Source organism: Mobula hypostoma, chromosome 16 (genome assembly GCF_963921235.1).
Source record: "Mobula hypostoma chromosome 16, sMobHyp1.1, whole genome shotgun sequence".
NCBI lineage: Eukaryota > Metazoa > Chordata > Chondrichthyes > Myliobatiformes > Myliobatidae > Mobula > Mobula hypostoma.
The window spans coordinates 24,971,912-24,989,344 of record NC_086112.1 but is presented as its reverse complement, the minus strand read 5'-3'; positions in this window follow the sequence as shown (position 1 = coordinate 24,989,344).

Here is a 17,433-nt window from a genome sequence, read left to right as displayed (position 1 = left end):
AATGTTGAAAGTGCTAGATGGGATATATGTGGAGAGGATGTTTCCTTTGGTAGCGGTATCCAGAACTAATGGGCACAGCCTCAAAATTGAGGGGCGACCTTTTAGAACACGGGTAAAGAGGATTTTTTTTTAGCCAGTGAGTAGTGAATCTGTGGAATGCTCTGCCACAGACTGCGGTGGAGGCCACATACTTAAGCAGAAGTCAATACCTTCCTCGTCGGTCGGAGCATCAAAGGAATGGTGAGAAAGCAGGTGTATGGGGTTGCATGGGATCTGGGATCAGCCATGATGGAATAGAGGAGAAGACCTGATGGGCTGAATGGCCTAATTCTGCTCCTATGTCTTAATGAGAAGGTAATTTCTGAGATTTGAGATTAAGCCTTCAAGCTTTTGAATTTGTGATAACAGCATTATCAATTCTGCCAGGCCAGTATTTATGGGAGCAATGGAGAGGCAGTGGACATCATTTAGTTGGAGAACATTGTAAAGACAAGAATGGAGAGAGAGTGGAGATATTAAAGGGCAATATTTAATGTCCCAGAAGAGAGAGCAGAATTGCAAGCTTTGTGCAATGAGTGAGATAGGAGTCTAGCAGAAATTTGCTCTGTTGATTTGAGTTAGAAACACCAAGAGCTACAGCGTGCATGAATAGCATAAGATTAAGTGTATCTTCTGTATGTTAAATTTACATGAAGAAATCTCCATATCCTTTACCAACAACGCAAAATGTCACTCTAGTAATTAATTTCAGTTAATTGCATATCAATGCTCCATAACTGAGGAAACCACTTGAAAAAGAATTAGAATTACAAAATCTGAGAAAGAAAATATTTTCCATAATTTTCAGCAGGAAGTCCTGATTAGAGTGCAGAACTAGAGGAAAGATGCAAGAACACTGACAGATACCACTTTGTATTCAGTTTAACCATAATTAAATAGGATTTAAATCAAATGCCAAATTTCATACTTCAAAACAATTCTTCAGAGAAATTGAAAATGCATTTATCCACTGTAGCCAAAACTGTTTCTGTTTCCTGAAAAGGGAGAAATCCTATGCCTAATTTTAGTCACAAAGTATTTGGATCTGTGAGACAATGGTGTGTTTAATGTGCCTTATCTTACTGATGCTTAAAATAGCAGAGCACAGGTGTTCACTTTGCCCAGTAAATGCTTAAGTTCCTTCAATAAGCAATCTATTTAAACCCACAATCTTGCTCCTTCATATGCTGTTAAATACTTAATCAATGTTCTTCAAAAATAACTAACACATTGCAGATAATTCAGATACGTTTTCATTTCTAACCACTGTTGAATTTCCCATATTAATTTGTTTTAGCTTGTTAAACTGCATACACCAATATCAACCTAATAGAAGTTTCTCTCCCTCAATTTATATCCATAATTTTATGTCCTTTGCCAATATCAAATCAGTCTTCTCTGCTTAAAGGTCTCCAGTCAATTCACATCAACAACATCAATAATTCACACACTAACATTGTCTTGTCCTCCCTAATGTGTGCTGCTTAGAATTATGCTGCTTACCTGATCTAAAGGCAAGGTCGCATACAGGTTTCACCTTTATCTGAAAAACCTAGAACACTAAATACTTTATTGATTGCTTGGCTCATTGATGCTCTAAGTGCAAATCATTCCTGGGTCTTTACTCCCTCTAACATTATACTATTTAGCTTGTTTGCCTATCTTTCATGTCCCATTTCTCTACATTATATTGGTTTGCTTTGTGCTCCATTTCCCCTTGAACTTGTAATTGTTCTTACTTCTAAATCTGCTTTATCATGGAGACTTCAAAATTGTGGTTACCTCCCCAAAACCATTAAAGTACCTCAAAAGTAGGTCTGTTTTTTTAATAAAATTTTATTGAGTTTTCAAAGTGATTACATAGAATGATAAAATCTGCCCTCCCCCCTCCCCTTAACCCTTCCCCCCTGATATATACCTCTATCCGAAAAAAAAAGAAAAAGAAAGAAGAACTGCCTGGATATGGAAGGTTTCCACATGCTCCATGGGATTCAGAATAAATTTAGTGTATTTATTTATTACTTTCCCCAAGGGACCAACATCTTTATCATCGGAGCAACTAAATATGCCATCCTATCTTTAGTAAATAAGGGCGCCCGATATTCAAAAATGTATTATATTTATCTCTTAAATTATAAGCAATTTTTTCGAGTGGAATACAATTAGAAATTTCATTGTTCCAACGATTCATACTTAAATATGAATCCAATTTCCAAGTAACTGCTATAGCCTTCTTGGCTACTGCCAATGCAACTTTTAAAAATTCTTTCTGATATTTATTCAGTTTAAGTTTCGGTTTTATCCCTTCAATATCACCTAATAGAAATAATATAGGGTTATGTGGAAGTTGAGTTCCAGTAATTTGTTCCAATAAAACTCTGACATTTATCCAAAAAGGTTGAATTTTGGAACAAAACCAAGTAGAATGTAAGAAAGTACCAATTTCTTGATTACACCGAAAGCATTGATCAGATAAGTTTGGATTTAATCTATTTATTTTTTGCGGTGTAATATATAATTGGTGTAAAAAATTATATTGTACTAATCTAGGTCGAACGTTTATTGTATTTGTCATACTGTCAAGACACAGTCTTGACCAATTTGTTTCATCAATATTAATATTCAGATCCGTTTCCCATTTTTGTTTTGACTTGTGGATTCCTTGTTTAATTGTCTATTTTTGAATCAAATTATACATAAAAGAAATTATTTTTTAAATTTTCCCTTCTTGAATTAAAATTTCAATTTCATTGGGTTTTGGCAAAAACATTGTTTGACCCAGTTTGCCTTTTAAATAAGCTCTTAATTGAAGGTAACAAAAGAAAGTGTTATTTGATATTTTATATTTATTCTTTAGTTGTTCAAATGACATCAATATACCTTGTTCATAACAGACTCCTATAGATCTAATCCCTTTTTGGTACCAATTATATAAAAGTTGATTATCCATTGTAGAAGGAATAAGCCTGTTTTGGATCAAAGGGCTCCTTGCTAGTAAAGATTTCTTTATTTCATTATCAACGTTTATCTTATTCCATAGATCAATCAAATGTTTTAATATAGGAGATTCTTTCTTTTCCCGTATCCATTTAGATTCCCATTTATATATAAAATCTTCGGGTGTATTTTCTCCTATCTTATCCAATTCTATTCTAATCCAAGCCGGTTTTCAATCACCAAAGAAAGATGTAATAAATCTAAGTTGATTTGCTTTATAATAATTCTAAAAGTTTGGAAGTTGTAACCCTCCTAACTCAAATTTCCATGTCAATTTTTCCAATGATATTCTTGACATCTTAGCTTTCCAAAGAAATTTTCTCACATTTATTTAACTCTTGAAATCATTTCTGTGGCAATTGTATTGGTAAGGGTCTGGTTTTGTAGTGGTCTGTGCACTGGACCATTATTTAACTCCTTTCAGTTAAATTATAGTCACCACAACCCTTATTTTTTTTATTCAATGAAAATTTTATATCAAGGTCTTTGGCAAAAAGCTGAACTCATGAAATTCATCATTTCTGCAGGTGTTCAGTTGAAAGTATCCTGCATGGTTGAATTATGGCCTGGTACAACTGATCAAATGCACAGGAATCAGGAGCTGAAATGAGTGGTTGGCTCTACCCACTATATCACAGATACATCGCTCCCCACAGTTGGTGGTATCTACAGTTGGGTGGCGGAAAGGAGGGGTAATGTGCTCCTTCCCTCTGCTCGCCTGCAGGTCACCCGTGGGCAAGGTGCATCACCTGCTTAGCAACCCCCCCACCCCCAATCAGGGTCACATGAAGCCATGGGAGCAGGTGGTGGATGAACGTCTGAGCATCTGACGCATATCACAACCCCTGGTTATATGAGCACCGACAGCAGGCAGACAATCTCTGAAGAGTACTGATCATGGTTGGGGTCACCCGTCTTGTAAAGACACTGCCCAGAAGAAGGCAATGGCATACCACTTCTGTCAAAAACAAAAATTGCCAAGAACAATCGTGGTCACAGAAAGACCATGATCGCCCGTGTCATACAATATGACACATGCTGAACGGACAAACAGGAGGAGCCCCTGCATGTCCCAGTGAAATAATCTCTAATATTCACTTGCTGTTTTTCAGTCCATTTGGATCAAAACTGACCTGTTTTCTCTCTGGTTCTGTAGGTTGAAGTTGTTAATGTAGCCAATGTAGGAAACACGGTCTCTTCCACAGACTCAGCATGTGAAGATGTGCACTTCGTCCCTTAACATCATCCAAAATGCTCCTCCTCCATGTTCAGCGGGCACGGGCCAGAGATTCCCAGGAATCAGTGAGGATGTTGAACTTCTCCATGAAAGCTGAGACTCTTTTCCTTTGCCCACTTGGACATCTCTTCCCATCGTCTTAAAGAGTTGGGCCTGCAAACCTGGCCCGCTCAAGAGCTGAATAAGAGGAATCACGGCCTCAGTGCTAAGAATGCTGGCTTGAGAAGGGCCACTGACATCAATCTGCTTATCCTTCATGTAAAGTTGGAGCATTTTGCAGAGACAGTGTTGACGCTCTCACTACAATGCTCCGCTGTGCCCCTCAGAAGCTTACTGAAGCATTCACTGTTGCCTTTGGAACACGAGTTTTGCACCATTCCTGCTCATGCCAAACTCAACATTAAATCAATTTCTCCTATTAGAACAGCCAGGAATTAATCCAATGAATGTACATTGCAAACATGCAAGGTAAGTGTATCCCCCCCTCCCCCACCTTTGTCACGGAGACCAAGCATCCACCTAGTACTTGAGCATTAATGAGACAATCCATAAACCTCCATCTTGTATTTCAATGCCCTTGACTTCCTAAATCTGCATGTTTATCTTCTGCATGGATCCATTCATTGACATCCCTCTGAAAGTAACACTGTGGAAAGCTTCCCAATCACCATCGCTGGAGCTTTTAACATCTCTCTGCAGGAATGACCTTGTCTATTAGCAGCTGAGTTAGTAATGATCTTTCGGATTGTTTCCCAAATCCCACAATGGGATTTGAGCCCATGACTTTCAGAGTGCTGCCCACGGGCTACGGCTGACAATTTTTTCCCCACTCATTCATTCATAGGATGTGGATATCCCTGGCAGGAATTGTACTTACCTTGTCCCAATTACCCTTGCACTGAATATCTTGCCAGATCATTTCAGATGTTAGTTAAGAGTCAGTGACAACACTGGGGGCCTGCTCAGAAATCCCTAAATTACACTTGCATGAATCGGCTGAATTGCTTTCAATTATTTTCAGTATCATTATTGTAACTGTCTTCCTATTCCAAACTATTTAAATGACCGAATTTCAATTCTCCATCTGCCACAGTGGCATTTGAATGTACTGACATAATTAATCTAAGTCTCTGGGTTATTGGTCCTGTAATGCAACCTGTACATTGCTGTCCCCTCTTAATTAATCGGACTGAATGGATGTGTTTACAATTTATGATGTTTATCCTTAACAAAATAAAATGAACATTTTTAACCTCAAGCTCCATATTTGTAGAGATAGGTGGATGAATGCTTTATTCAACCTTGCTTCTTTGGTATCCCTGTGAAGTGTGCCTGTCCCACTATTAACCTACCCACAGTTTATGGGTAACTCCTCATTTTTAGTTTCCCTACCACAACAACTCTAGACCCTGAAATGAACATTTGAGCTACCTTGGGAGTAAATCTCCCATTTTAGTCTTCCTCCGCCAGTCCATGTTAGAAAATCAAATCAGAAAACCTAGAATTTGTAGGTGAAACTTTCAACAAGGGTGGCATTTTCCATTTCTGCACTTTCCAAATGCTTTCTGAGTCTATCTAATCCAATAGTCTGCTAGTCAAGCTAAGAATTGAGAATATATATTTTATAAATCAGTACACCTGATACAGAACTACATGCAATGAAGTGCACTTTAGAGAACACCATGGCATGCTTAGAGTAGTGAGCACAATGTATTACTCATTGATTGTAATAAAAGAGAAATATTGTGCAGATTGCTCTGATGTATATGCTCAAGCTTCTAATACATCTTCCAATTGTACAAAGGGTGGTAATTTATAAAATATGCTCCTCTAATTTTCAGGAATGATGAAAGGTCATTTCAGACAACAAGCCTAACCAATCATCCCAAATTACACAGGCTCATACCCAGTCCCTAGATCCTGACGAAGGGTCTCGGCCCGAAACATCGACTGTACCTCTTCCTAGAGATGCTGCCTGGCCTGCTGCGTTCACCAGCAACTTTGATGTGTTGCTTGAAATTCCAGCATCTGCAGAATTCCTCGTGTTTGCCCGAGATCCCCAGAAGTTTATTTCATTGTTTAAAACAAATAACTTTACCTCTGGTTTTATCTAGCAGAATCAATCTTGAAATGAATTATTTTCACCAAATATTTCACATTACTTCCACATTCCATGTATTTCATTTGTATGCCTATGTATTAAACATATCACTATCATTAAGTCAGTTCTCAAAAGAACTGCTTAAAAAAACTGTACCATGAAATATCTGTTTCTCTAAAGAAAGCAATCATTAGAAATTCCTGTCATTAAATTCTTAACACTGGAGCTAATTTTTGATCTGCACACTCTCAAATGCACTTTTTCCCAATGGTTGGATTTTCAAAATTTTATGGAGTACTCATCATGAATAATAAATTTATCTTATTTTCTGGTGATGCAATTGCATACTATATTTAAGCACTGTGTATTTCTTGAAACTGCCACAGTGACTGGGCGTCAAATGAACTTCTTTCAGTTTGTAAACCTGTGAGTTGTCCTGAGATCATGAGGTGTTTCTTAATCTCAGAATGGCTTGCCCTCCTCTTTTGGTCTTTTGACTTTATTGTTGCTCGCTAGGCTGTTCTGTGGGCACATGACCAAGTGGTTAAGGCATTGGACTGACGACCTGAAGGTCGTGAGTTCGAGCCCCAGCCGAGGGAACGTGTTGTGTCCTTGAGCAAGGCACTTAATATCACATTGCTCTGCGACGACACTGCTGCCAAGCTGTATGGGTCCTAATGCCCTTCCCTTGGACAACATTGGTGTCGTGGAGAGGGGAGACTTGCAGCATGGGCAACTGCTGGTCTTCCATACAACCTTGCCCAGGCCTGCACCCTGGAGAGTGAAGCCTTTCCAGGCGCAGATACATGGTCTCACAAGACTAACGGATGCCTTTATTTACGCAAACAACAGGAATACTGCAGATGCTGGAAATTCAAGCAACACACATCAAAGTTGCTGGTGAACGAAGAGAGGATCTAAACTTCTTCGGTGTAGGTATCACCGGAAGACGCTTCGTAGTAGTGAATTTTAAAAACGCAAACAACAGGAATACTGCAGATGCTTGAATTTCCAGCATCTGCAGTATTCCTGTTGTTTGCGTTTTTAAAATTCACTACTGCGAAGCCTCTTCCGGTGATGCCTACATGGAAGAAGTTTAGATCCTCTCTTCAATGGCATGAACATTGACTTCCCTTAACTTCCGCTAATGCCCCACCTCCCCCTCGTACCCCATCCGTTATTTATTTTTATACACACATTCTTTCTCTCACTCTCCTTCTTCTCCCTCTGTCCCTCTGACTATACCCCTTGCCCATCCTCTGGGGTCCCCTCCCACTTGTCTTTCTCCCCGGACCTCCTGTCCCATGACCCTCTCATATCCCTTTTGCCTATCACCTGTCCAGCTCTTGGCTCCATCCCTCCCCCTCCTGTCTTCTATCATTTTGGATCTCCCCCTCCCCCTCCCACTTTCAAATCTCTTACTAACTCTTCCTTCAGTTAGTCCTGACGAAGGGTCTCGGCCTGAAATGTCGACTGTACCTCTTCCTAGAGATGCTGCCTGGCCTGCTGCGTTCACCAGCAACTTTGATGTGTGTTGCTTGATGCCTTTATTTAGGCTGTTCTGATTTTGTATTGAGCTCCAGATACAAAATAACTTCAATGCAAGTCGGACTGTATGGTTCCACACTGCGGGCTGTACTTGAAGAAACATAACCATGAATTATATAGCTTTACCATTTTAAATTTGCTCTTTTGTATTTATAATCATGACAAATTGTGACCAAGTGGAATTATATTGTGACCAAGATGACCAAAAGCACCTGAGATGGTATTGTTAACTCTTGCTGCAGCAAATGTTCTGTCATATCCTTAAACAGTTAGGAAGGAAAACCAGAAAGTGACTTTTATTGTGTGAGTTTAGGAATCAGGATGCTTTGCTACAGTTAAGTAGAGTCCTGCTGAGACTGTTATTTAGGATAGAGATAATGGAGAGGCAAGGAGAGTGCCATTGGGAGGTGGGGGGCAAGGAATGCTTTCCTTGCCAGTAATGCAAATAAAATGTTTTAAAAAGCAGAATTTCACACTTTTATTGGTGACCATGTGTCAGCAAGAGTAAGCCTGAAACCAGCTGGTGGACTTTACAAATCCAGAGCTGAAGGCCGACCGATTGCCTTTCCATTTTAGCAGTCAGTTTTATTGGACACACCAGCTTCTCAAAGGGATCTCTGGAAACAGGCCACTGCAAGGTGACTGAAAATCCCAATGCTCTGCATTGAAGACCTTGCAAATCCTACTCAGTATGAAGGGGATATAACAGTTCCTGCTTCCCTTTGACTGTCCCTCTGGAGTTCTCAGATGGATAGGCTGAAAAATAAATCAGCATGTCCAAGAACCCACAACTAAAATGCCCCACATCAAAACTGGACTGATCTTAGAATCTGTAGTGTTATTATCAGATCTCCATTTGTGTTTTTTTTACTTGATGGAAATCATTTCTTTTAAAATATATTTGACTTCATTTTATTGAAGATTAGTCAAAGTTGAAACTGACTTTCCCCAATCTACAAACCTGCATATTGAAATCCCTCATGACTATCACAGTATTTCCATTTTTACATGCCTTTTCTATCCCGCATCCTGGCTACTGCTTGGAGGCCAGCATATGTCAAGAAATTTGTTGTCTTTGTGACAGCACTACAGAGCAATACATAATTACAGAGGAAAAGTAACTGAATTCTTTATTGCAGCTGCTGGTTGGCAATTTTCATGAGTTATATTGAAAGCGGAAGTTGACAGGTTCTTGATGAGTAAGGGTGTCAAAGATTACGGGGAGAAGGCGGGAGAATGGGGTTAAGAAGGATAATAAATTAGCCATGATGGAATGGCAGAGCAGATTCTGAGTTGACTGGCCTAACTCTGCTGCTATGTCTTATGTTATTATTGTCTTTGGCTTTAATGAGAAAAAACAGTACAGGTAAAGAATCACAGTTGCTGGCCAACAGGTCATCTGTAGTTCACATAAATCAGTCTGTGCTACACAGATTTTACACACCGAGGCAAATTTACATCCTGGGAAGCCTTCGTTCAGAATTCTGATTAAAGTGTAACAATCTGTGAACGCTAAGTCTTCATGTAGTTAAAGATAGAGTCAGAGAGCAATACATAGGGTCTTCAGCTCAACCAGTCCATGCTGACCATGTTGTTCACCCAGCTAGTCCCAATTTTCTTTGTTTAACCCATTTCCCTTTAAGCCCTGCCCCTCCATCTGCCTTCCCAAGTGTTTCCTCAGTTATACTACTGTACCTTGCTCAACCACTTTCTCTGCCAGCTCATTCCAAATTCTCAACACCCTCTGCATTAAAGAACTGTCCCTGAGATCCCTCCTAAATCCCCAACATATACCTCCTTGTTTTGGACTCCTCCGCCTTAGGAAGAAATTGTTACCATCCACCTCATCTGTGCCTCCCATAATTTCAAATCCTTCTATACATCTGCCCCCCCCCCCACCATTCTTCCGTGTTCCAAAGAATAAAGGCCTGGCCTGGCGAACTTCTCCCTATAACCCAGGCCTTCTCAGCCTGACAACACCTTTTCTGCACTTTCTAATTTAACCACATCAACCCTATAACCGGGTGACCAGGACTGTACAGAGCACTCCAAGTGCAGCCTGACCAACAGCTTATAAACCTGTAACACTGCCCCAGTTCCTTTATTCAGAGCTCTGAATGGTGAAGGCCAGTGTGCTGAATGTCCTTATCACCATCTTGTCTACCTGGGAGTCAGCAGCCAGTGCAGGCTTCCCCTGTGGCCATTTCCTTCACTATCAGGCATACCTTTTACAATATTGCTGGGAGACTGAACTTTTTCAGTGGCTAGCAGCAGGCTCAATCGTTAAGTTTGTGAATGACACAAAATTAGGAAGTGCTGCTCATAGTGAAAATGGTTAGATCATGGGCCAGGTGGGGAGGATTGTGACCATCTAGGAAAATGGGTCAAGGCGTGGCAAATAGAGTTGAACACAGGTAAATGTGAGACAAAGCATTTTGGAAAGTCAAGCTAGTGTAGAACTTAAATTATGAATGGCAAGGTACTAGGAATGGCTAGTTCTTGGAACAGAGGAGTACAAGGGCATCGTTTATCAGCAGCATTTACTAATTTCACGTCAGTAACAAATTTATTGATGGAACCCTGTGCATTTACTTCCAAATAATTTATATAATGAATGGGTAAGAGGATCTCAACACCAGCATCATTCTACCACCCTCAAGGCATTGCTTCTTATCACCTACCACCATCGCCCTGTCTGACTACACCTTTATCCTCTAAGCCTGGGACAGTGCCAGAGACCTGACTGCTGCTATTAGCCCCTGAAAAATCATCCCTCCAACAACATCCAAAGAGATATACCCATTAGTGAGGGAAATGGCCATGGGGGGGGGGGGCAAGCACAGTCAGCCCACTCCCCTTGCTATTCCTGGTGTCCATCCATCTATGTCAACTTTGGGTGTGACCACCTCAATAGAAGTCTCACCTGTAAAGCCCCCAGCATCATCGACGATCTTGAGTACATTCAAATCCAACTCCAGTTCCTCGACTCAGTTTGTCAGGAGCTGCATCTGGGGTGCACTTCCCATAGATGTTGTCATCAGGGAAAGCATGAAATTCCCTGACTTCCCACATATTGCAGAAGGAGTATTCCACTGCCCTAAATACTATCCTGCTTGCACTGATCAAATGCTAAAGATGAACAGGAAAATTAAAAGAAAACCTTACATGTCTCCTCAGCTGCTCACTCTTACACTGGCCACTCCACTCACGCTCACCTTCCTTTTATTGGTTAATATGCCCTCCAATTAACCAATCAGTGAGACTTCCCTTTTTAAAGGTTTCCACTCACATTTCCAACTCCTACAGAAGTGAAACGTGGCAGAATAATACATAACTTTTATTTTTTGCCATTTCAAGTCCTTGAAATCTGTCTTACTAAAACTTAAACACTTATGTTTAAGTGTTGCATCCATTTTTGCAAATGTATAATGTCTAGCACTGAGTAGTAAATTTTAAATTTATGTGAAGTAGGAGAGCCGTAACTATATTTCACTTATTGTTTGTCATGGGTATTGTAAAAACACTTGATAGCTGAACTTTCCTATTCATGAATGCTACTTTATAAGCTGAGGTCTGATCTTTAATGGTACATTTGATTCGCCACAGTGTGAATCCAGCTGACCTCACCACATAGCCATTCATCTGGATCTGATGATAATCACGACTTAATGTCATAATTAGTTATTACAGTATAAATCCATTATAGTAGATTAGCTGCATGTTGTATTGTCTGCAGACGGTGCTGAGCTAAATGCTTTGTTAATGGTGTCTCATAATATACAAACAGGAATTAGAGCTGTTCTGCACCTCAAACCACTACTACTCCGTAAGATCCAGTTACAGCCTCATCCCATATACTCACCTATAATGTGCAATTTTTCACTCCTTTCTAATCAGTCAACATCTTCCTCAAAAAAAAAGGCTGTGCTCCCATCACCCTTCCAGGAACCAGGAATAGTCTTCCAAGGACTCAGGACAATCTGAAAGAACAAAACAAAATGTCTGTCTTTGTCATTAGTATGTAGGCATTTACTCATAAAGGGGGGAGGGGGAGGAACTGGGGAGGGAACGTCGACTCAGATCATGAGAGGCCTGCATCGGGCATTTTCATGCCTTACAAGGCGCAGATTGGAAGTCTGTGTGGGGCACCACTCCTTGCACAGACTAGAGCAATGTGTGATTAAGTGCACAAGCACGCTGCCACAGCTGAGGCTGGAACTAGCGACCTTGAGATAACTAGACAAACGCTTTAACCACTCCGCCACGTGCCCAACAAAAGAGCGAGAAATTATAATAACCAATCACCTAGATTTCACAGTCAACAGCAAGACATAAGCATGTAGAAAGCATCTAAACCAGACAGCGTAGATGGCTGAGTATTGAAGACCTGTTTATGGACATTCTCAACCTCTCGCTTCAACAGTCTGAGGTACCCAACTTCTTGAAGTAGGCTTCGCTCATACCCGAGAAGAACCTGGTAGTCCACTTCCATGACTATCGTCCAGGTGCACTTACATCTACTGTGATGAAATGCTTTGAAATGTTGGTCATGAAGCATATCAACTCCTGCCTGAGGAGTGACCTGGATCTGCTCCAATTTGCCTACCGTCACAACAGGGTTACATATCAGCTGACAAATAGGTCTCCTCAGTCTTTTGCCTGGCACACCAGCCATTGGAGAGAAGGATTGAAATCCTGGAGTTCTATCTCCATTGTCAGTGCACAATAATATGGCAATCATGGCGCATTGTCCTATCATTGTCCTATGGCAATCATGGCGCATTGTGTCATCGCTGCTGTGTGCTCCACAAGCTGGCCCTTTGGTAAGGACTAAGCCTTTACCATAGACAATGTTCACACAGAGCTAGGCCCTGTGGCAAGCGTGCCGATGATTCCCCAAGAAGACATCCACAGCACCAGAGCAGCAAGGTGGTGATACATTTCAATATTGAGAGCCTTGCTTTTGGTCTGTTGACTGATGTCCAGACAAAGGCAGAAAGAACAAGCCCCCATCCACAGAACCTGGGCAGTCATATGCCATCCAAACACTGTAATTACCGTTACTTTCATCAACAGTGAGCTTACTGTAACAGGAAGTAGTCAGTGCACAATAATACAGTTTAAGATAGCCTGTTTACCCTCAGTTACTCAATTTTCAAGGCATGAGTTTTCATTCCATACTAGGTCAGTAATCACATGACAGAGATCCAATTAAACTTGCTGTAGTGCCCCAGCTAATTCCCATCATTTCTGACCGTGACTTATACTTTCCTGTGGTACTTCTGGTATGTTGCCACTTGGCCCCCACAATGTCTTTCTGACTGGCTCCAACATTCTCCATGATGGTCACCCTCCACTCAGAGTACATGCTCGATGCAATACAATTGCCAGAACAGAGGTGTCCACTTGCCCATTTGAATTGGAAGTTTCATTAGCACAATCAATGCGGACAGCAGCTGCCTGATAAGGCTTATCCTTGAACACCATGAGCACTCGAAGGTTTGCTATGCCACCACCTGCCATCTGCATTGTCCTCTGCACCAGCCCCGAGTGAAACAATGTTAGACTCCAGGACCGTGTAGGGTACAGAGGCGGTGAGAGCTTTAAAATGTACAAACCTTGGCCATGTGAGTAACGTACTGTCGCATCCAGATAATATTCTAAGCTCGGCTGCCAGCTGCTCTAACAAACTTACGCATGGAACACAACAGCATGGTATATCCCTATCAGCATATGACATTGCCCCCAACTTTTAACTTACTTTGGAATTTGGGAACTCCTGCAGGCTTTGTAACATCCCCCCACACCCCATGGAGAGGACTCCATGTGAGACAAACTTTGAGCACTTCCTGACAGTGCTCTTGATTCATACCTCCCTCTGTCCCTTTTCACATAAGACGGCCGCTATATAACTTTACAAATCCACAACCACAAAGCGGACCTGAGTCACAAAAGCCATCAGAAATGCAATGTGTTAACGAGGACACGAAGTGGGTCATGTACTGCATCATCCAGAACTATAAATAAATCAAAATCTGAATCAGGTTTATCACCACTGACATATATTGCAAAATGTGTTGCTTTTCAACAGAGCAGAGCAACACATAAAACAATCCTATGAATATATTAAAATTAAAGACTGCAAAAAGAAAGCAAAAATAGCGAGGTAGTGCTCATGGATTCATGAAACATTTATGGTGATGAAGGGGGAGAAGCTGTTTCTAAAACATTGAGTGTGCGTCTTCAGGCTCCTGTGTTTTGTTGTTGTTGTTGTTGTTGTTCGTCCTTCGTAGTCGAAGATGACCATGGCTTCAAAGTCAAATGAGAGATTGGTGACTGTGGTTCCGGAGGTGGCTGATGAGGCCAATCCGGGCCCTGAAGGCTCGCCCACGTGTGGGACACAAGTGGGTGGGTGCTGTCATGGCAGTGGATGCTGCTCGGGCCTTGCGCACAACACGCTTTCTTTGCACCTCGATGATGCGCCTGACTTCAGCCGCACGGGCTCCTGTGGTGATCTTGCTGCACCAAGCTGGACGGTCGAGGGCAAGCGTCTCCCACGTGTTGATGTCGACACCCAGGCCTTTGAGGGACGCTTTCAGGCAGCCCTTGTAACGTTTCTTCTGCCCCCCCGACTGAGCGCTTGCCCTGACACAGTTCTCTGTACAGCAGCTGCTTAGGCAATCGGCTGTCTGGCATTCTGACCACATGTCCAGCCCCCCTTGGCTTGGGCTTTCAGCAGGAGGGTGTAGACGCTGCAGAGCCCAGCTCGTTCCAGGATTTCCGTGTCGGGGACGTTGTCCTGCCACCTGATGTGGAGGAGTCTGCGGAGACAGCTCAGGTGAAAATGGTTGAGCAGTTTGGCGGGTCTGCTGTAGACAGTCCAGGTCTCGCTGGCGTAAAGGAGGGTGGTAAGGACCACTGCACAGTAGACCTTCAGCTTAGTGGTAAGGCTGAGTCCTCTCCACTCCCAGACGTTCTCACGGAGTCTCCCAAAGGCGGCGCTGGCTTTGACAATCCTGTTGTTAACCTCAGCGTCTATGTTCACTGCGTGAGAGAGTATGCTGCCCAGGTAGGTGAAGTTGTCGACTGCCTGGAGGTTCTGGCCCTTCACCGTGATGCGCGGCTCCTGGTATGGCTTTCCTGGGGCAGGCTGGTACATAACTTCGGTCTTTTTGGTGCTGATAGTGAGACCAAAGTTGTCGCAGGCTTGTGAGAAGCAGTCCATTTCACGCTGCATCTCCTGCTCTGTGCTGGCGTAGAGTGCGCAGTCATCAGCAAACAAGAAGTCTCTGATGACAGTCTCTCGCACCTTTGTAACTGCCTGCAGGCGCCTAAGGTTGAACAACCTGCCGTCAGTCCTGTATCTGACGTGGATTCCTTCTTCGTAGTTATGGAAGGCATCTGTCAGCATGGCAGAGAATACCATACTGAACAGAGTCGGGGCGAGGACGCAGCCTTGTTTGACGTCATTTGTCACTGGGAAGGCCTCCGACTCGTCGCCGTCATCCAGAACTTCCACCATCACACCATCGTGGAACTGCCGGACGACTGTGGTGAACTTGCTGGGGCAGCCAAACTTCTCCATGATCTTCCACAAGCCTTCTCTGCTGACCGTATCGAAAGCCTTGGTTAGATCGACAAAGGTCACGAAGAGGTCGCTGTGTTGCTCCTGGCATTTTTCCTGGAGTTGGTGCGCAGCAAAATTCATGTCCGCGGTCCCACGTTCAGCACGGAAGCCGCACTGGCTTTCTGGGAGCAGACCTTGCTCCAAGATGTTGGAGAAGGCAGTTGAGCAGGACGCGGGCCGGAATCTTCCCCGCAATGGACAAGAGGGAGATGCCTCGGTGGTTGTCGCAAGACTGGCGGTTGCCTTTCCTCTTGTAGATGTGGACTATGCTGGCATCTTTCAGCTGTTGCGGGACCTGTCTCTTTTTCCACATGGGCTGGAAGAGTACAGTCAGCTTTTGCATCATGACAGGGCCTCCTGCTTTGTGTACCTCAGCAGGGATTGCATCAGGTCCTCGTGCTTTGCCACAGGAGAGTTGCTTCACTGACTTCCTGACTTCATCTGCTGTGGGGAGGGTGTCGAGGTTCTTGTTGATCTCTACCTGGGGCAGGCGGGCAATGGCCTCGTCGTTGATGTCGGCAGGGCGGTTAAGAACGTTGTTAAAGTGCTCAGCCCACCGATCCAGAATCTGCTTCTTCTCTGTCAGCAGCTGTGTCTCATCTGCGTTGAGGAGAGGTGAGGAGCCGGAGGACTGGGGTCCGTATACAGCCTTAAGCGCATAGTAGAAGCGCTTTATGTCGTGGCTGTTTGCATAGCCCTGGATTTCATCGGCCTTCTTGCTGAACCAGCTGTCCTGCATCTTGCGAAGTTTTTTCTGCACCTTTCTTCCTGCGTTGGTAAAGGCATCTTTCTTGGCTAGCGACGTCGAGTCGTTCTGATGCACTCTGTAATGTTGATGTTTCTCCGTTAGTAGTGCCTGTATTTCTTCATCATTCTTATCGAACCAGTCTTGGTTTCTTCCGGTTGCTGGTCTGAGATGTTCGAGGGCGGTAGTGTAGACAGCGTCTCTGAAGGCCGTCCACTGTTCCTCAATGCTGGTCCCGTCTTCCTGGGGTGTGTCTGGCAGTCTGCCTTCAAGGTCATCGACGAATTCTTCTGCAACCCTGCTGCTTTTCAGCTTGGAGACATTCAACCTCTTTGCAGTCTTCTGCCCTTGGGGTCTTCTCATGGGCAGAATGCGAAGCCTGAACTTGGACACAATGAGGCGGTGGTCGGTCCAGCAGTCGGCACCACACATGGCTCTCGTCACTCTGACATTCATCCTGTCCCTCTTCCTGGTGATGATGTAGTCAATCAGATGCCAGTGCTTCGAGCGTGGGTGCATCCATGACATCTTCTTACGGGTGGGTAAGCGGAACAGGGTGTTGGTGATGACAAGGTCATGTGTGGCACATGTCTTGAGGAGCAGAAGGCCATTGTTGTTACACTTGCCAGTGCCGTGTCTTCCAATGATCCCTTCCCAGGTTTGGTAGTCTGTCCCTACTCTGGCATTGAAGTCCCTGAGAATGATGAGCTTCTCTGACTGTGGGATTGCTGAGATGAGGGCGTCGAGTTCTTCATAGAACTTGTCTTTAATGTCATCTGGGTTGGTCATGGTGGGAGCGTAGGCACTAATCAGCGTAGCACTCTTCTTGTTTGCAAGTGGGAGCTGAAGTGTCATCAGGCAGTCGTTGATGCTCTCTGGGTGCTTGGTGAGTTTACGGGCGAGGTTAGAATTGACGGCAAATCCCACGCCTGCTTCTCGTCGTTCAGCGCTGCTGCGACCGCTCGAGAAGAACGTGTATCCACCACTACGTTCTGTCAGCTGGCCCTTGTCTGCTGGGGGCGTTTCGCTGAGAGCTGCTATGTCCACATTGTAGCGAGCTAGCTCTTTTGCAACCAGTGCAGTTCTTCTCTCTGGTCTGTCTGCCTTGATGTTATCTCGCAGAGTTCTCACGTTCCATG